Raw genomic sequence first — 18380 nt, 5'->3', positions numbered from 1 at the left:
AAGCTTCGTTCTCACTCTTTCCATCCAGATTGTTTATTTTTGGAAACTTCCTGCTGAAGTGATCAAGAGCTTTGATATTCTCAAAATAGCATTGTTTTTCTCCCCACTTGTTTAAACTGCACATGGTAATGGAAAGAGAACATGGCCAGAGCTATGAAAAATATTTTTAGCAAAATAAAATTAATTGAAGAGTTGTTCTGTAATTTTTTTTTTTTTTAAGGGGAGCATTTTGCCTTCCATCCTTTCTCTGGGGCGGAATCACAGTGAAACAGGGAGAATAAGTTTATGTATAGCAAGTTCAAATCTACCTTTCCTAAGATACTTTGAGGAACAGGTCTGAATCATTGATTTGGTCCAGAATGTTCACTCTTCAGAAAAAACTCAGTTAAATTTGACTACACTCTTGCCAAATATTGCTGGAGTGTCAGAAGATAAATGTATCATCATTTGCCCTCTTTTTATCAGCTCTGAGACAGTGCCCTAGTTGAAACTGAGAAATTACAAGGCTAGCTCTAGCTCTTAACCTTCTGGATAGAGATTTTCTTTGTAAATACTGGCACACAGGAAATTATTTTCTTTAAAATATGCTGGAGTGACCCTTGCAGAGTTTTGAACAAAAGGAAATTCTGATCTGGCAGTGGCACAAAATGGGTCCTGTTGCCTCCTTGGCTCTTGTTTCAAACTTGCAGTCATGTTCACTGACATGAATAAGTAACACAATTCACCCACAGCCATACAAACTTTTAGGGCAAAGATGGGCCTGAGTCCAAAGTCCACCCTGCAGCTCCCAAATCCCAGAGTTAGAGTCTTGTCAAACCTCAATTCTAATATGAAGAGTAGTAACTCATATTGAGTAATTCATATTGAGAATCGGGGCCAGCATCTATTGCAAATGCAGCCACTTCACGGAACATCTTCGTTGGGCACCTGCTTCCTTTTATTCCAGAAAAAGAGTTGCAGCTTTGATCCCGAGGAGGCTCTCACATCAGTTCAGCTGTGGGAATATGGGTCTGTGTTTGTTTTATTGAAGTGTTTGTTTTAATGTTCCCTTTCAAAGTCAGGAAAACAAATCCAAATGGAAGAGCAGAAAAAGAGCTTGCTTGGATTATTGTGTGGGTGCATTTGTGTGACTGCACTTAGCATTTTGCTGCTTTTATTCTTTCATGTTAAATTCATGTGATGATGTTTTGATGTTGAGTATTTTATATTTTACTTTTGCTAAGGTCATCATGTTGTCTGCACAGGTGGTGGGGGGGCATTGGTTCCAAGGTTCTGCCCTGCTTGCGATGCAGGAATGAGGATGAGGCTCTGAAAAAGTTGGTGCTTCATTATGAATGGTAGATTGGGAAGAAATCTAAATCTTCCCAATCTAAGCTTTGGCACTGAGTGGAGTATTTTTAATATCAGGTGCAGTACAAGGGTGTTTTGACTAACTTTCTCAGTTTCTGGGGCCACACATATTGATCTTTTATTCCTCTTTGTATTTGCTGTTGATAATTATACACAGTTTATACATCTTACTCTCGGCGTATGCAGGGAAAATCGAAAAGCTCCTTATATAGCCAAGTAATTCTAAGAATGCATATTTTTCTTAAAATGAGGTTTAAATTATCACCTCAGTGTTTTTGTTGTGTGTTTCACAGAAATTTACTGTAGAAATATTCATGATTAACTCAGTAGTGCTGGACTAGGCTACGTACTTCTGTATATCTGTGAAGCCAGTCTGCTGTTCCTATTGTTGTACATCAGTATGAGTCCCCTAGATGGCAGGAGAGGATCGGTATAACCACGCCAAACCCTCTCTAGTTGGTAGGTTTCAGTGTGAGCATGAGGGATTTTGACAGTTCCTCGTCTAAATGGAGTGGTTGTGCAACAGCTCAGTCATGGGAACCGTGCTTAGCTACAGAGGAGAGGGAAGTTGAAGCACTGCTTCAGTTGCAAAGCCTTCTGTAAGTTCTGAAGGCTTTTGAAACTCGGTTCTGTGGCTTAAAGCCATTTTGTCACTCGTCTATCATTAAAAACGCTGCATTCTTGACATTTTCTTGTACCTCCATCTGAGAATAAAGACATTCAAAGAGTGGATATGAGTCTCAAGGTGGTACTTAGTTTTTACAATAACATCTGCATGCTGCTCCTGACTTGCACTATTTTTCTGAACTTTGATATTTATTCCTGTACGGCTCTACAAAGCTGCAAAATTACTATTCAGAAATTGCAAGGCAGATGGTAGTGGTTGACAGTGCTTTGGATCTCTATCATTTGAACCTTCACTTCTACTTCTGAAATTATGAGGATTTTGCTGTGGGTAGACACAATGAAGAGTCTGTATGCTTTCCTGGAGGCTTAACGCGTATGAAGGCTAAAATGAAGCTATCTGGCAGTTTTGTTGCCACTGTTAGTGGTCAGTAGAGTAACAGTGGTCTCAATGTGCAGTACCACCAACAGTGTTTCACTGTCTGCATTTCTTTTGTACCGAATGCAATGCTCACAATACCTGTGAGATGGTACTCCTTGCTATTCTGTACTACTGGTGCTAAATGATTCAGTATCTAAGTATTTTCAGCGCTCAAACAATTTAGAGAGCTAAGGAATGTGGAATGGTACCAAGTGTTGCAAGGTTCATGAATATGTGTGAAGCATTTGAGACACATTTGTGCCTATGATAAATTTCCTCTGAAATTCACATGGGGCGAGAGGAGAAGATGGAACAAAGGTTGAGGCATGGTGCTGAAATAGTGCTTCTTGTTGAGGAAAGGTTGGAATGGAGCAAGGAAACAGCATAGTGGCATGTCATGTTATCAGTTCTCCAGTAGTTTTATACCTTGGAAAGCTATATGCATCTGTTTTAGACTTGATAAATCAGAATCAAAGGTGTCCTTAACGAAACAGCATGCCAGCATCTATCACTGTGTTTTATGATGACTTTGCAGAGGACCATGGAATTTATATGAGGCTTTTGTCAGTATAAATTTTTAATATGTATTCACAGTCATCAGGCAGCAAAATGAGGATTTTCACCTAAGCTACTTGTTTAAAGTAAATTTGAAATGGTGGAAAACTGTTTTTTTTAGCCAGCAGTTCAGATACAGAAGGGAACTTCTCCCTGATTAAACTAGGGAAGGCAAGAATGCACTGCATCCTGCCATCTAGCATCCCTCTGCTTGGCACCTAGAACTGCCTTTTCTCTGACTGTTGATTAATGAAATCGAGCTCATCTCACAGCGATTGTTCTGCGCTCATTTGCGGTTCACGGTTTACTATTTCTATGTTAGGCCTGAAGAAAAATTTAAAATCAGGTCAGTTTGTTCCAAATATATATTTTTTCTAATTTTGGAGAGAGTGCAAATAAATTGCAATGTTAATTAGGGTAAAATAGCAAAATTACTCTCCTCTTGTCCCTTGTATACTTTTCCTTCATGATTTTGTGGAGGCTGGTATCATCGTATTTCATCAAAGAACTGTATTCAATCCTCAGCTATGCTGCCACATGGTCAGAATTTAAAATCATTTCCTGTAAAATACTTTGCAATCTGCACAAGAGGAAAAAGAATCTTATATAAAAGCAAATGGAAAGGTATAATTTTTCCTTTTATATTTCATGATCTCATATTTCTATGTATTTCCTTCTATACAGGTCATTACTATTGGCAAGAGTATTGCCTAGTACTCAGTGTTCGTACTTGTGTCTACCAAGAAGAATGAATCTCAGGATACAACTTTCAAAAACAGCATTGCTAAAACTGATAGTTACTTCAGGATAAATCTTGGTTCTTGACACTGGTAAAAATCTTCTGTGGCAGAAAAATATAACCATTTTCTATACAAACCGAACTCAGATTTCTAGTTTGGGGCCTTCTTTTTCATTGATTCTCTAAAGAAACATTCTCACTGAAACATTTTGTTTGCTTGTCCTTTTTTCCCCTCAGCTATTCCCACAGCAGCTCTTTCCAAACTGCAGGCAAAAAAAGATTCATTCTTTGGCCAGATTAAAAGAGGGAACTGCTGTCAAATCTTGTGCTTGGCCGTTTGCTATCCTAATATTTTGTTCTGAAAAGTTCCTTTGGCCAGACTGTAAAATTTGACAACAAAGAATCTTCAACCACAACTCCTTTCCCAATCAAATGGTTGCTATTGAACTCTGCTCCTTTCCAAGACGAATACAAACTCAAAATATTTTCCTTTTTTTTTTTTTTTTTTTTTTTTTTTTTTTTTTTTGTGAATTGCAAGACAGCAGCTACTTAATAGAATCAATTTTTGCTTTAGTGGAATATGTAATACACTTCTGCTCTAGAAGAAAATTGGGAAGTAATTACTGCAGAATTAAATCCTGTGTTTTTGTGAGAATAAACAGACTATATAAAGCATTTGGGGACTTGGAGTAGGGTATGTATCCAGCAGTGCTCCTTCTTTATAGGGCTAATTAGGAGGTAGTTAACAGAATATTAGACTGTTTGCAATTCCATACACTTATTCTCAGTGAGGGTTATAGAAAGTTTCTTTTGCTTCCTATGAATCTTTTTGCTTTGCTTTCTAGTTGCAATGAAAATGAGATCTTATTTTGCTATCAGTGGTGTGTATCTGGATAATAAACAAATTCAGTACCTTCTAAATTCTGCTGGTCTGATTGTCTTTTCTGTGCAGTCAAGAGCGTACAGGCAATATTTCATAAATATTTCAAAAAACAAATCAAGGAAACTATAAATGAGTTTAAAAAAAAAAAAAGAGGAGGAGGTACTCTAATTCTAAGGCCTGGCTATTTCTGTCTTATGAATCTGTCTGCTTTCTGCTGTGTGACTGATTTAGAAACTTCCTGGGAGTAGAAGGAACTTGAGTTGTTTGGGTTTTTTTGATTGTGCTGAACACGTAATAGATGAGGGGCCACGTGACCCATTGGCTTAATGTTCCAATCTTGTTCTCTTTGGATGTTCTATTGACTTACCAACTCATTTTCTTTCTTTCTTTTTTTTTTTTTTTTTTTAAACCTACGAATTCTGTAACACTCCTAGGAAGTTGTACTGGTGACAGAGTGGCAAATCCTGGCATATTAACCTGCCTTGGCTTCCCTCTGCCTGAATTTCTGGCCTAAGATAAAAAACCCATAGACACTCTCCACTGATTGTGGACATGAATTTAGGTTAACTGTTGTCCAGTGCACGTATAATATGACAAGTGAAAATTACCATTGAATCTCTAAATCTACTGTAAAGATGTGTGTACTAATGAATTCAGCATTGTGAGGGATTGACTTACAAGTTCCATAAATAACCAATTACTTTGAAGTACAGATGTCAGTTGACTTTTTTTTTTTTTTTTTAAGCCTAGTAGTAGTATCAGAGGAAATTTTAATATTATTAAAATTATGCTGAAAAGTCTTTGGAACTTCGGGCAAAATAGATCCATTTTAGGCAAGTAAACCTATTTTGTTTCAGATGAACAGAGCAATAAAATCCCTGAAGCAGATTTTACTTGAAGGTAATTGACTGTATCTGTGAATTAAACGTTCCAAGGAAAAGAGAAGGCTACTTGTAGCTGACAAGGTCAATTATCCCATTACTGTGTCCTTTCTTGGAGGTATTTGTGTTCTGATCACATCTGAAATTGTTAAATGAAGCTTTTGAGAGCAGAATAATGTTTATTTTTAAATAAAATTCCTATTTGCTCTTTTAAAAATAATAATCATTAAAGAAATTTCCATTGGAGTAATGCATAGAAATAGTAATGCTGTGGGTATGTACTCTTTGCTGTCAGGTGTCAAAGTACCTACCATCACTTGTGGCTGGGTACAATGTTAACATGTTTGGGGTTTTTTTTATGCAGTCAAATCAGGCAGTGCTGAACCAAAGAGAATCTTGGTAAACAGTCCACAAAATCCAGTAAGCAGCAAGAGATCAGACGGGCGTTCATTTTGTTTCAGGTGTCCAAATTCAGCTGGTGAGCCCTGCAGCCAGAAGAGCCTCACCTGCCTTCCTAGCCTGAGGAACATGAAGTATGTGGACCTTCATCTTATGAAACATTCTTGAACACCTTCTGCAGTTGTTTTGACTTAATGTCCCTCTTGTCAGTGCACGCTTCCCAGTGGAGACACGCACTCCATGACAACATTTTTTACTCTAAATGAGATTTTTATTCCTCTCTGGTTATATGTAGATTGAAATTTTTCCATTGCATTATTTTATTGTTCATTTAGTTCAGAAATTTCTTCAGCTAGGAATAAAATCTTTACAGCGTTTGAGTTTCATTAGTTTACCTGCATCTTTTCTCTCAAGAGCAACTATTACCATGTCCCAGTAACACCAGATCGTTCATCTGTGTCCAATTCAAAATTAACATTCTGTTTTCCTGTAAATTGATAGCCCATTCACATCTTTACTGCAGTGTTGTTAATTATTTCCAATATGTTGATAATGCTTCCAGCCTTGTTCATTCTGTTTATAGTCTGCTAATGCTTACATTTCCTTGTAAAACCATGGGATCCTCTTTGTTGTTTTAGTTTTATTTCCTAGTGATGGGGGCGTGCTCTTGGTTAGTAAGCTTGCACTGTTCATTGTTCTGTGAGACTGTTTGCCTTTGACTCCACTGTTGGGCGCTGCATGACCTGCTTTGTTTCTTTTTTATTTTATTTTTTTTGGAATATCTTGTTTTGTCATGTTTACAGTTTTTACAGGTTGCTCTGTATAGAATAAATTTCTACTTGAGTAATACTTGCCTTATAATTCTGGGTCTAGTTAAGTAATAGTTTTCCCACATAGTTTTTTTTTTTTTTTTTTTTTAATCTAGTTTCTTTTAGATCATCATTTGAAAATCTTAATCTTTTTGACACTTAGTGGAGATGTCTGCTTTATTTGCATTCTTAAAGGATGTATGTAGCAAGTTGAGCAGAGCAAGAGGAGGTGGGCAAGAGCCTGAACAGTGGGGCTGCCTGAGGCCAACCCAAATGTGGAATCATGAGTGTCTTCTTGGGTAAAGGCATGGAATTGCTTAAGCTAGAAGATATGTTTGGAGCTCTTATGTATATATATATTTGTGTTCAGTCAGAACAAAGACAACTTCTAACTTTGACTTAGAGCCTTCTCCAGTCATCCTGGCCCGAACCTCTATGGACAAGGAGTGCTAAGGCCTCCCCATATCTGCTGCTTCAACTGACGTTGTATCTCCGTGCTCAGGGCATCTGTTTGAGCACTGATGTGACCACACCGTGAGTCAGGGAGCTGATTAGGCTGAAAGTCAAACTTTAAGTGACTTCAAGAGAAATAATGACAACACTGGCTCTTCTTCCTGAAGAAAGTAAGGTAGGGAAATGCAGAAAAAAGGCAACCTGTCAGTAAGTGCAAAAAAGAATCCCTTCCCACACCCAAAAACACATACACAGGTGAACAGTGTAGGAAGCTTTGCTCATTTCAGCACGTGAGAAATTTCATCAATATAAATCATATTTCGGATGATCAGAGAATACAGTCAGGGGTTATTAAATTCTTTCTACTTCCCCTTCCAAAAATTACAAAATGTCTAAGTACGCTTCTCAGCAATAACTCAAATTTAGGCCCATTCAAAAACCTCAAGGAAAAATAAGTCTTTGCTGTAATTTTATCAAAGATAACTGAAAGATAAAATTCTACTCCAATTTTAAGTCTATAGTTGGTGTAAAAAATACATGTAAAATCGAAACCCTGCTGTTCACTACGCGAACAAAAACCTCACAAAACCTTCCTGTCCTATATCTTGGTCAGCTTTTTTTCTATAGCACAATTTTAAGCTAAGTAACAGCTCAAGTATTCACTTTGTTAAACCTCTTGATATAAAAAAACCTTTAATTTAGCCTCCAGGAGATCTGAGCTTGGAAGGGTAGTGCTGTCACGTTCACTCTGACAGAATATGCAAATCTGCTAACTCTAACAGCCATTCCGTGCTTTATACTATTTACAAACAATCTTAAAATGATATCTGATGCACTGTGTCAGATTTTTGAAGCTTATTGCATGATCAGAAGCCACAGATCAAGTTTTAGCTATAGAAATTTCGATTTAACTGTTCTAAGTCAGAGATTTATGCTTGCTACTGAAATCTGTGTTCTTCTTTCTCTCAAGTAGAATGCAGCCAAAGAAAATGAGGTTTAGCAAAATGTAAAACTTAGGTGCAGCTGAGATATACAAGGTGGTATTCTACAGATAGCGTTTAAAAAAATAAAAAGTTAAAAGTGAACCCTTCTCTTCTTTGTCATTCCATGAATGTTTATCTATGATTTCTTTGTCTTTATCCTTCTTCAGCATTAAAATGAAGCAACAACTCAGAGGATTTCCAGAGTTTTCATTTCCAGATTTCTATATTAGAGTGGAACTGAAGATAAGCTTAATAAATTTGGCTATCCGAATAACATTTAGAGTATTTGAGCTGCAAATGTAATTCTTACATAAGAACTAATATTTCCTGTATATCACATGCATTTTTCATTTGAATAGTTTCCACATAAAATATAGCTTAATAAACTGAAACCAGTGCAAGTGTAGACAACACTTCTTATTAATTCTTCCTGTGTACACCACTCCTGCGTTGTGTTCTTTCCTGACCAACTACCAGATGAAGTCTACAGAAGATTGATAAATGATGTTTTTTTTCCCAAAGATTTAAAACTGTTTATTCAGTAATGTCATCCATGATCTCATTTGATCCCAGTTGCTTCCTCTAGAGATCAAAGAAGTATAGCTTCTTTTCATCAGTTTATTTCATCCATACACTCTACTTTGCAGTACTGCCCAGGTTTATTTTAAGTTTAACATCTTAAAGATGTTTGCTAAATTTCCTGTTTTTAACAGCTCCATTTTTCTTCCATTTTCCATCAAAATATGAGAATTATAGTTAACACATTTATTATAAACTTGTTCCTTGGAAGAACAGATGTCTCTGTAGAGACATAAAACGATGTATGTTCTATGTAAATTAGTTCAAAGCACATTTTGTGTAGAAATATTTGTTACAAACGTAAATACAGTAAAAAAAATACAGTAAAAAAAGTTTTATTTCAGACTTTTGAAATATTACATTCATAAAAATAATATGGTAAGTATCCTCTGTTTTCTGTATTTAATCATGACTTAAATAAAATGAAAAGTACCAGTGTTTTGGAAATGCTACTGAAAATGAAGGTAACAGGAAATATATATATTTTTTCTCAATGTATTTATGACAGGAAAATGTGCTTCGAAAACATAGGACATATACACCCTGCAAAGTCATAAAAGAAAAGCCATTAAATGGTCAATTTAGAGTCAGCATTACTTCAAACTTGCAAATTGTAAGCTAGCAAATTTTGAGATTGAATATCTTGGAGGCAATAGAAGTTAAAACAACACATTAACTGCTACAAACAATGAAAATTAAAGGTGAGATGTCAAGGATCCATAGAAGATACATGACGGTAGAGCAAGGATTGATTGATATGCTGAGACTGTTCCTCTTTCAGTTGAAAGTGAATACATCATTTATCATACACTCTGACAATATCTGTAGTTGTGTAATTTGATTTCTGAAAGTATTTGTTCTGTGTGTATGTCATATTTCAAATTAATAACCCAAAATTCGTTCAATTCCAATGACCTTTCCACAAAAGCTGTGGATTTTTACCTTAGTTACTGATCAGTGAGAGATCTTCCATGGTAAACAGTGTATTGCTTGTCAGCTAATCATATGTATTCTATGCCAGGTAACAAAAACTGCTAAGATTTCACTTAAGATGATTGTCAATTTAAGGAAACTCCAGTAAAGAAGAAATAGAACAATTAAACCAAGCAAATGGGATGAGTTCAGTATAATTTTCCATCATTGTTGAAAAAATTAGGTCGTGCTGTTGTGATAACCTGAGAAAAGTAAACATACCATGCTCCTTATAAAATCTTAAATGTGCTTTACTGAGTTATGGAGTATGTTTATCAGAAATTATCAACCCTCTCAGAACTCTTCAGATTCTGCCAAACACACAACAGAGACAGACAACTTTGCTTTTGTATTTTGACTTAGAGTTAGAAAAAGTACCATGTGAGGCTTATCTGCATTAAACTTGAGTGCTGTAGAATCATAGAATCATTAAGGCTGGAAAGATGACTAAGATCATCTGGTTCAACCATCAACCCATGCCCACAACCATTTTAAACCATGTCTCCCAGTGCCACATCTGCCCTTTCCTTGAACATCCTCAGGGCTGGTGACTCCACCACCTCCCTGGGCAGCCTGTGCCAGTGCCTCACCATTCTTTCTGAGAATAAATTTAAACTGTCTGAATGGTGAGTATGGATTTTTAAGCACTAAATAAATGCTAAATAATAAGACCTGTTGTATTTTCATAGTGTATGCCACCTAACGTATAACAAAGATCTTATAGGGATGCTTTCTAGTCAGTTTGCTTAATAGGTGGTATATCTTATAAAAAGAACACCATCTGAAATGGTTTGAACTATTTGCAGCTGTGCTGAGCATCTTGGGACTGTAGATTTTGCTATCAGTAGGGATAATGCCTCCTTCAAAATACATTATACATAAAATTTAAATTGTGAATAAAATGAAAAAAAAAAAAAAAAAAAAAAAAACCATGAAAAATACAGCTGTGTATATATCTCCCTAAGTTTATGTCTTCACTCTAGTAAAAAAAGGAGGAGGAGGAGATACAGTTGTAAAGAAATTTGTTTTGCTTTAAATACTTTAATAGTGCTTTTACTTTCTGTGAATAAATTATTACTTAGTCCTTATCAAATTAAATTTCTATCACAGTCAATACAAATACATGATCTAGTCCAAATCAGTTTAAAAATGTACAATGGCATTAAGGGAAGGTTGTATATCTAGTGATGGTGAAAGTATTGTACTGAAATGTCTCTAAGCTTCTTAGATAGTTCCTAAATATTCAAGCTAGAGCTAGCATTTAATAGCTAGTTATGTTTTGAGAAACATCATTAAGATATTAGCAACTAATTTCTACTGTGAGGAAAGAAGCATCTTGATATAACCATTTCCTGATAAGTGAGAGTTAAGACAAGGAGAAGAAGCCTGGAGTGATGATCTGATTCTTACTCGGGAGCTCATGTATGAACGCTGATGGCTTCGTTCTATTTCTCAGTTTGGGTACTTGCGCTCCCATTCACTTTTTACAGTGCAGTGTTTATTGAAATACTTCCCTTCCTTAGAGAATGTGAAGAAAATGCCATGTGAAAAGCCTGAAGGTATAACTTCTGCAATGGAAAGCTTTAGAACATTTAGGAGTTATTTGCAGAGGCACAGCTCTCCAAAGCTTAAAAGACCTCACTGACATGACTGTGATTAGCTGCTCAGAGGAGACTAGGGTATAATTTCATATGAAGAGAGTCTCACAAAATTTGCCCATCACTGCATATCAAGGTACCAGCCTGAATTCAAATCTGGTTTGGGTAACAAGTTAAAATGAGTTTGCACACCTATTCCTGGGGTACGTTTATTTCTAGACCAATGCCACCTTGCAGTTTGATAGAGCAGTAAAGTGAAAAACTTTCCCAGTGGCTGCCTTCCCTGCGTGTGCTTCTCCTTATGTGAAATTAGTTCTGAGTAAATGTGTCATTCACCATCAGAATGATATATTAATAAGCAAATAAATAATTAAATTCACTTTTGCCTTAGACAAATCACAACTTTTTGTATAGAGTGGTTATATGCTTTAAATATGGAGGGAATTATGTTTTCTTTTTACTTTCATTAGGCGTATAGTTATAGTTTGGAACACCACTCAAGAGGGAACAGTAAAAGAGAAGCATTCTTATCAATTACATCTCACTCTACCTTTGAAAAATAAATCTCCCTAGAAATGTCATGTAAAATAAAGAAGTAGCAGTCAGATTTCTTCTGGGAGTTTAATTTCAGATATTATCCGCAACCAACTGGTTTCATAAATCACATATCCAGTATGGGTCTTTGAAAGGTATCATTTAAAATACACCTTTAGCCAGCTCTATAGCACTTTCTTAATACTGCTCAAACTTTACTTAGGTTGTTGTCTTTACCAGCCAGATGAATGTCAGAAACAAATTAACATGACCGATGAACTGCTGAATCACAGCCTGAACCTCTGATTGACCACCTGAGGTAAGCAATGAGTCAGCCCTGGGAGCACAGGTGAAAACAATTCTCCTGTGCTACTGGAATGGGTGAAGGCTGGCTCCATCTCTCCTAGACCCCATTTAAGAGCTGACTACCATGGGGGAAAGATATGTTTTGGAGATTGCTCTGCTTGGAGTCTTCTCAGTGAGCCTAAAACAAGGGTAAGTTTTCCATCTAGTCTTATTTAGTGTGATAAGCTGTTTAGCCTAACTTTCCTGTATATTTCTTAATTGTAGCATGTGTATATTCATTGCTTATACAACAGACAATAACAGCAGGTGGTGATATATTACATAGAAATAGCTGCTGTAGCTGGAGTGTGTTACATTGCTGGTGCTCAGAATATTGATAAATTCTCACCCTTTTCTGTATGTGGCCACAGTACAGTTGTATCAGTCCAGATAACTGTTTTTCTTCACCTAATAGAGATGTGTTCTAGCCATATCAGGCATGCTGATGTGTCTGCCCCATGCTCATGAAATCTGCATCATTCAGTGCCTCACTTCGCATCCCTCATCTTTTTTTTCCATTTTTGGATCCAGACTCCATCTCAGAGATGCCCATATCCTTCTTGTGTACAAAATAGCTATTATCCATCTCCCTGCTTAGGAGGATGAGAAAAAGCAAATGCAACTAGAATTGAAGATTGGGTGCTGAGAACATCCTCTGAGCACTGACCAGCCATGGGAGAGACAAGGCAATTACAAGTGTTGTAAAGCAGAACACCTTTAGTGAAGTGCCTGCAGAATGAATTTTTTTTATCCTGAATACTCATGTGACCTAAATGTGTGTATTTGTTTCCAAGATCACAAGTGTAACAGCCTTTTTTTTTCCAAGATTATTCATTATTCCCCAGCTTCCAAGAAATACCCTAAATATCTTTTTTTCTTGATTTTCTACATGCCTTTACATTCCCAAAATGTATCTCATAGGCCAGAGTCCACATGCTTTAAGGGGTTAGGGTTTTTTGTTTATTGGTTGGTTTTCTCCCCAAATTAAATATTAAGTGATTCAAAATAAGAGAATGAAGGTAGGGTGTATGAGAGACTCTATGTTCTGCTGAGTTCACCTGCACTTCTTAATTTCCTCTTAATTACTGCTGGGGGAAATGCTGCCTCAGGAAAACTTTCTGCTTTCTGAAACTACTGTTGTTCCTTTCCTAAAAGTCAGGGGGATTGGAACCTGATGATCCTTAGGGTTCCTTTCAACCCAAGCTGTTCTATGAATCTATTCATCATGGAGGTAATTCTCTTGTATTAAAGTAGACTGAGATTATTTTTTATTCTTACTTGTTTTAGATAATGGAGGTGCTGTAAAATAGGGATGCTAAATACAATTTCTCAGCTTACAAAATTTTGTCTTACAAGAAGGTGACAAAAGTTTCTGAAAATAAGACATAAGAAATTAATGCAAGAAAATACAGCTGCATGGGGAACTGGGAGTAGGAAAAAATGACCAATAAATGAGTAATTTAAATCTCCTTTAGAAGAGAAAAGAAGCAGTGAACTGTTTAATTATTCCAAAGGGAAAGGAGACCCATTAATTGGTCTTGGCACAGTTAAAAGTACAAACATTTCATGATGCAGCATTTTGGATGCATTCAATTTTCTTACTTGAAACAGCTGTAGTCAAGGTTCCACTCCTGATAGCTTTTTAAACTAAAATCTCAGGCACCTGAGGAGGGAGTGGGGGCTTTACTTTGCAAGCTCTCTCTTAAGAAGGGTTTTTCTAAGGAGTGGTTCCTTGCTGCTGCTATTTCATGTCGTACTGAGCAAGTTCAGCAGGGTTGTTACCTGCTGTAGGAGAATGATGGTGGAGTGTTCAAAGAGCATCTAACAAGAAGTGATCACAATAGCCCTGGTGATGCTAAGGTAATTTGTGGTATATGTTTAATAAAACTGTGTTATCTAGAAGCTCAGTTCCCTTCAGCTAAAGGAGAGGCTTGGGGTGGCATGCTGATGGATTTGCTCTACTGTTTTCTGTTTCTTCTATTTGTTTTGATCACTATCTCCTGTTGCTTTGGTTTTTCTTAATAGCTCCTTCTTCAGGGTTGCAGTAACAAGTCTGTCTATGGCACAATGTGGATGTAGGTTTAGTCTGTGGTGTGCTTTGTTTGCTGTATAGGTACAAAGAGATCTTAAATTACCCTGTGTAACTACTGATATGTTCTGGAATTATCGGTCTGCCTGAATGAAGATGTCAGCATTAAAATGGTGGTTATTATATTCTCTAATGGGGTACAAGGTGACTGCTCTTATTGCTCTGGTCTGTAGTGAAAGTGTTTAGGGGGGGAAAAAAAATTATTTTATATTCAGACTTCTGGAGACAAGTTTTGTTTTTTTTTTTTTTTCTTTGAATTGATGTAAGTTACTGAAACTCATTGCTGTTAATAAAACTTAATCAGCATATTAGAGGTAGTGCATATGTCTTGTTTTAATCTTCTTTCTGATCATCTGTAAAGAGTTCTTTTAACTACTCTCAGTTATTTCTCTTTGTAGTTGAAGATGTAATGGTCAAATATCAAAGTATAGGCGTACTCTTTCCTCCCTGAAGAATTTTGTGCAGGAGTTCTACAGGCTTTGGAGGACTCCTTTTCTGCAGTCTTAGCTGGGCATCCCATAGTCAAAGGGAAAAATTCTCAGATGCAAGAGCCAGTTCTGAAGAATCTAAGTAGCTTTTTCCTTCTGATGGCCTGTAGTTCATAGATCCATACCTCTCTTTGGGGAAAATGTGTAGACAACAGTACTAATTGCAGTACTGTAGGCTTCTTTCAGTTTCCTTCAAGCACTGATGGGTGCACAAGCTTCAGTAACTCAGATCCAAAGTCCTACTTGCTATTTGTGTCTACAATGATTCTCTGAGAAAGTATTGTCAGAAGAACACCCACAAAACTTTGCGGAACTTTGCAGCACTTGTGACATTGAAATGCTCTGGCTGTATCAGGAGAGTCAGGGTCAGAGGATGTTTATTCTTGAGGCAAATGCAGTGAAAATTCTATAAGTATAGACTCTTAGAGGCTTTGAAGGCCATTGTTTGTCTTTTTCTGTGACCCTGAGGCACTCACCGGTTCAATGTTTCATAGATTTTGGTGGAATGGAAATAGTAACTTCAGCCATTTCTTTCTTTCTTCCGATGTCTTGATATGAACAGGCTTATGTTATGCCGAAGGAAGCCAGTGGATATGAGATAAAGAATGGGATTTATTGTGTTATCTCTACTGCCGTTTTTGCTGTCTTAGCTCTCATACTTGGCTGTGCCTGGGTAGCTGTGTGATGTGTAATCTTCTCTCTCTTTACATAATACTGCTTGGAGTCAGCATGCAGCAGCCTGGATGAGCCTGGCTGAAATACTGGGGACATCCTTCTCCCAGAGCCAAAGGAAGAGGTAACACATTCAACAGGAGTAGTCTTTATCTTTGCATGTTGGGTGTGATCCTGCTCCTTGGAAGCTTGGGATGCTCAGTAACTTCATTCAGTCACATAACGCTTCTCTCTTCAGTCTTCAGATCATGATGCAAAAATCAATGCGAGGATTGATTGCTAGTGCTGCTGGAAGTTACTTTTGTTTGCTTCTCTCAGGAAGAAGGAGAGGTGTCAATGAGAATTCTTATTGGCTTAATGAACTGCTGAAAATATCTATACATGCCTACTTCTTGAATTTACACTAGAAACATTTCTCTGAAGGGAAGTTCAGCTATGAATATGAAAAAGAGAAAGCCAAGGAGGCTTAAAAAAAAAAAAAAAAAAAAAAAAAACACTTATGTATCATCAAGTTTAACTTTCTTGTCCATTTTTAACTGTCAGTATTGCATTCAATCACAGACAGGCACAAAGAATAGAGAATTTTCAGGCAGACTCTGATGCAGGTATTATACCTTAATTTCTGTAGCATGCAATGAGAAATATTAAGGTTTTAGGACCTTTCTGAAAACACAGGGGAACTAAGTAAAGATGTGGATTATTTATTATCCATATTAGAACCTAATGTTAATGTATGCTAAGCAAGTGACAAAGTTTCAACAGAAATTAACTGGAGCTATTATTGTCCTCCATTATGCAATTCCAAATCTATTTTTGATTGTAACAAATTGTTTTTGTGAGATTAAGTGTAAGTTACTTTTTTAAAGTGTGGGTTTTTTTGTAACAAAAATGCCCCAGGTTCATTTCTGCAACAATGGAAAAATGGACCTACCCAGGAAAGCAAAAACACCTGGCAGATATTGCAGCTGATATTTGTCAGCTAAATTTAGACAAATATATTTGTCAATGGTTAAGCTATTTACACTGCTGCTGTAGTCAGCAAAAAACTAAGATGTAACACATGACCTGCTTCACATGTCAACACTACAGCAATATGATCAGTGTCCTGCTCTCCTCTGACAATATTGATTTCAGTATAAAGAGTTGTTTGAGTGTAAAAAGAATCTTGGGTCATTAGCTCAGACATTTGTATCAGATTGATCTCATACCATCATTAGTTTTCTAATGATGAAAATGTGGTTATTGTGCAGTGAGATATCAAGCTTGAGAAGTAGGTCCACAGGGGGAATGTAACAAAGTTCAACGAGGTAAAGTGCAAAGCCGGTTGCATTTGAGGGAAACCAGTCCCAGGTATGTCTACAGACTGGGAGAAGGAGCTTAGAGAAGCCTTGCAGAGAAGGATTTGGGGGTTCTGGTGACTGAAAAGCTGGATGTGAGTGAGCAGTGTATTCTTGCAGCATGGAAGGCCAAGAGTATCCTGGGCTGCATCAACAGAGATGGGTGGTAGCAGAAGAAGGGAGGTGACTGCCCCTCTTCTCTGACCTCGTGAGGCCCCTGTATCTCTGTTTGCGTCTTCCAGAACAAGAAGGATGTAGAGGTGTTTAAGAGGGTTGAGAGGAAAACCACAGTACTCAGAGGGCTGGAGCAGCTCTCCTATGAAGAAGGGTTGAATGACTTGGACTTCTTCAGCCTGGAGAGGAGAAGGATATGGGAAGTCCTCACTGCAGCCTTTCAGTACTTAAAGAGGGAGCTTATAAACAGGAGGGTAGACCAGCTTTTTACAGAGCCTGATAGTGAAAAGACAGGGATCAATGGTTTTAAACTACAAGAGGGGAGACTTAGATTAGGTATCAGGAAGAGGTTTTTCTCTTAGGGCAGTGAGGCACTGGTACAGCTCCCCCAGTGGCAGGGGGTTGGGACTGAGTGGGTTTTAAGATCCTTTCAATTCAAGTGGTTCTATATATCTTCTTTTTTTGGTGCTTTAATTTTAGTTTTTTAATAGGAAGGCTTAAAAGCAATCTTGGTTTACTGCAGTTTTGTACAGTTTATAAGGTTTTGGAGGTTTTTCAGAGGAGAGAATAATGATCTTTAAAAATCTGTTGGTATTGTAGTTGGGTTTTATGTTGATGTTTCTTCTAAAATGAGGAATAATAGTTTGCTAATTTAAGGGTGGGTTTGGGGGACATTGTCTCATATTTATATGTACTGCAGAAAGTTGAGCACTAAATTAATGTACTGAAAGATCATGATTTTAAGTTGAGAGCTTATAAATCTGTGGCATTAATCAATACATAAAGAATTTCTGTATATCAGATTTCAAAATATGGGTTTTACTAAGAGAACTACCTAAGAATATTCTCTTGGTAGTGTGAGTCATTGGTACTAAACCAGAAAGCTTCATAACTGCTATATGAATCTGCTTTGGTACCAATAAGGGATACATTTAATAGACTTGATTTCATAAGAAAAATGAAAAATAGAGTAAAACTAGTAAAAAGGTAATTTTTCTTTCTGCCTTTATCACAGATATTGATGACACTGTAGTAGGTGGTTGCCATTCAGAATAATATTGCAAATAAACCTTTGAAGTTTTGTGGCATGCTTACAATAACGATAACATTGAATTGTTCACTATATATACCTAACTTTCAGCATATCTGATCATCTCAATAGTTAGAAGTGGATTTGATCCGGAAATCTAAGCTTATTTTTTCTTTCTTTCCTCTACTGTTTTTTAACTGAAATACACTCCCAAAAATCTGAGATCTATACAACTCTGCCTTTTATGATCTATATTTTAAATGTGCCTGAAACAAAGGCTGCACAGAAATATAGTAAAATGCAGGTGAGAAATATGCATATATTTGGTCAAACTTTGTTGCTAATACAAGCAAATGTATAAAACTATGAAGATAGAAGTAAAGAGTTTGTTTTCTGATGGCTTCTTTAGATACCAGACCAGGAGGCTGGTAAATCCAAATTACCTGAACTTCAATGAGAAATATA

At 36.8% G+C, this 18380-nt stretch overlaps 1 long non-coding RNA gene across 1 annotated transcript in view; it reads left to right on the top strand.

The window, feature by feature from the left end:
- The first annotated feature begins 12215 nt into the window (after positions 1-12215).
- Positions 12216-18380, top strand: part of LOC128087401 (uncharacterized) — a 32822-nt gene continuing 26657 nt past the window's right edge. Inside the window, exon 1 of the long non-coding RNA XR_008209825.1 lies at positions 12216-12275. This is a non-coding gene — a long non-coding RNA (uncharacterized LOC128087401). The remainder of the gene's footprint in view (positions 12276-18380) is intronic.

This window comes from Tympanuchus pallidicinctus, unplaced genomic scaffold, assembly GCF_026119805.1.
Source record: "Tympanuchus pallidicinctus isolate F22 unplaced genomic scaffold, pur_lepc_1.0 scaffold3, whole genome shotgun sequence".
NCBI classification, from domain to species: Eukaryota; Metazoa; Chordata; class Aves; order Galliformes; family Phasianidae; genus Tympanuchus; species Tympanuchus pallidicinctus.
The sequence above is the reverse complement of the archived record's forward strand: the minus strand, read 5'-3'. Positions and strand labels throughout refer to the sequence as shown.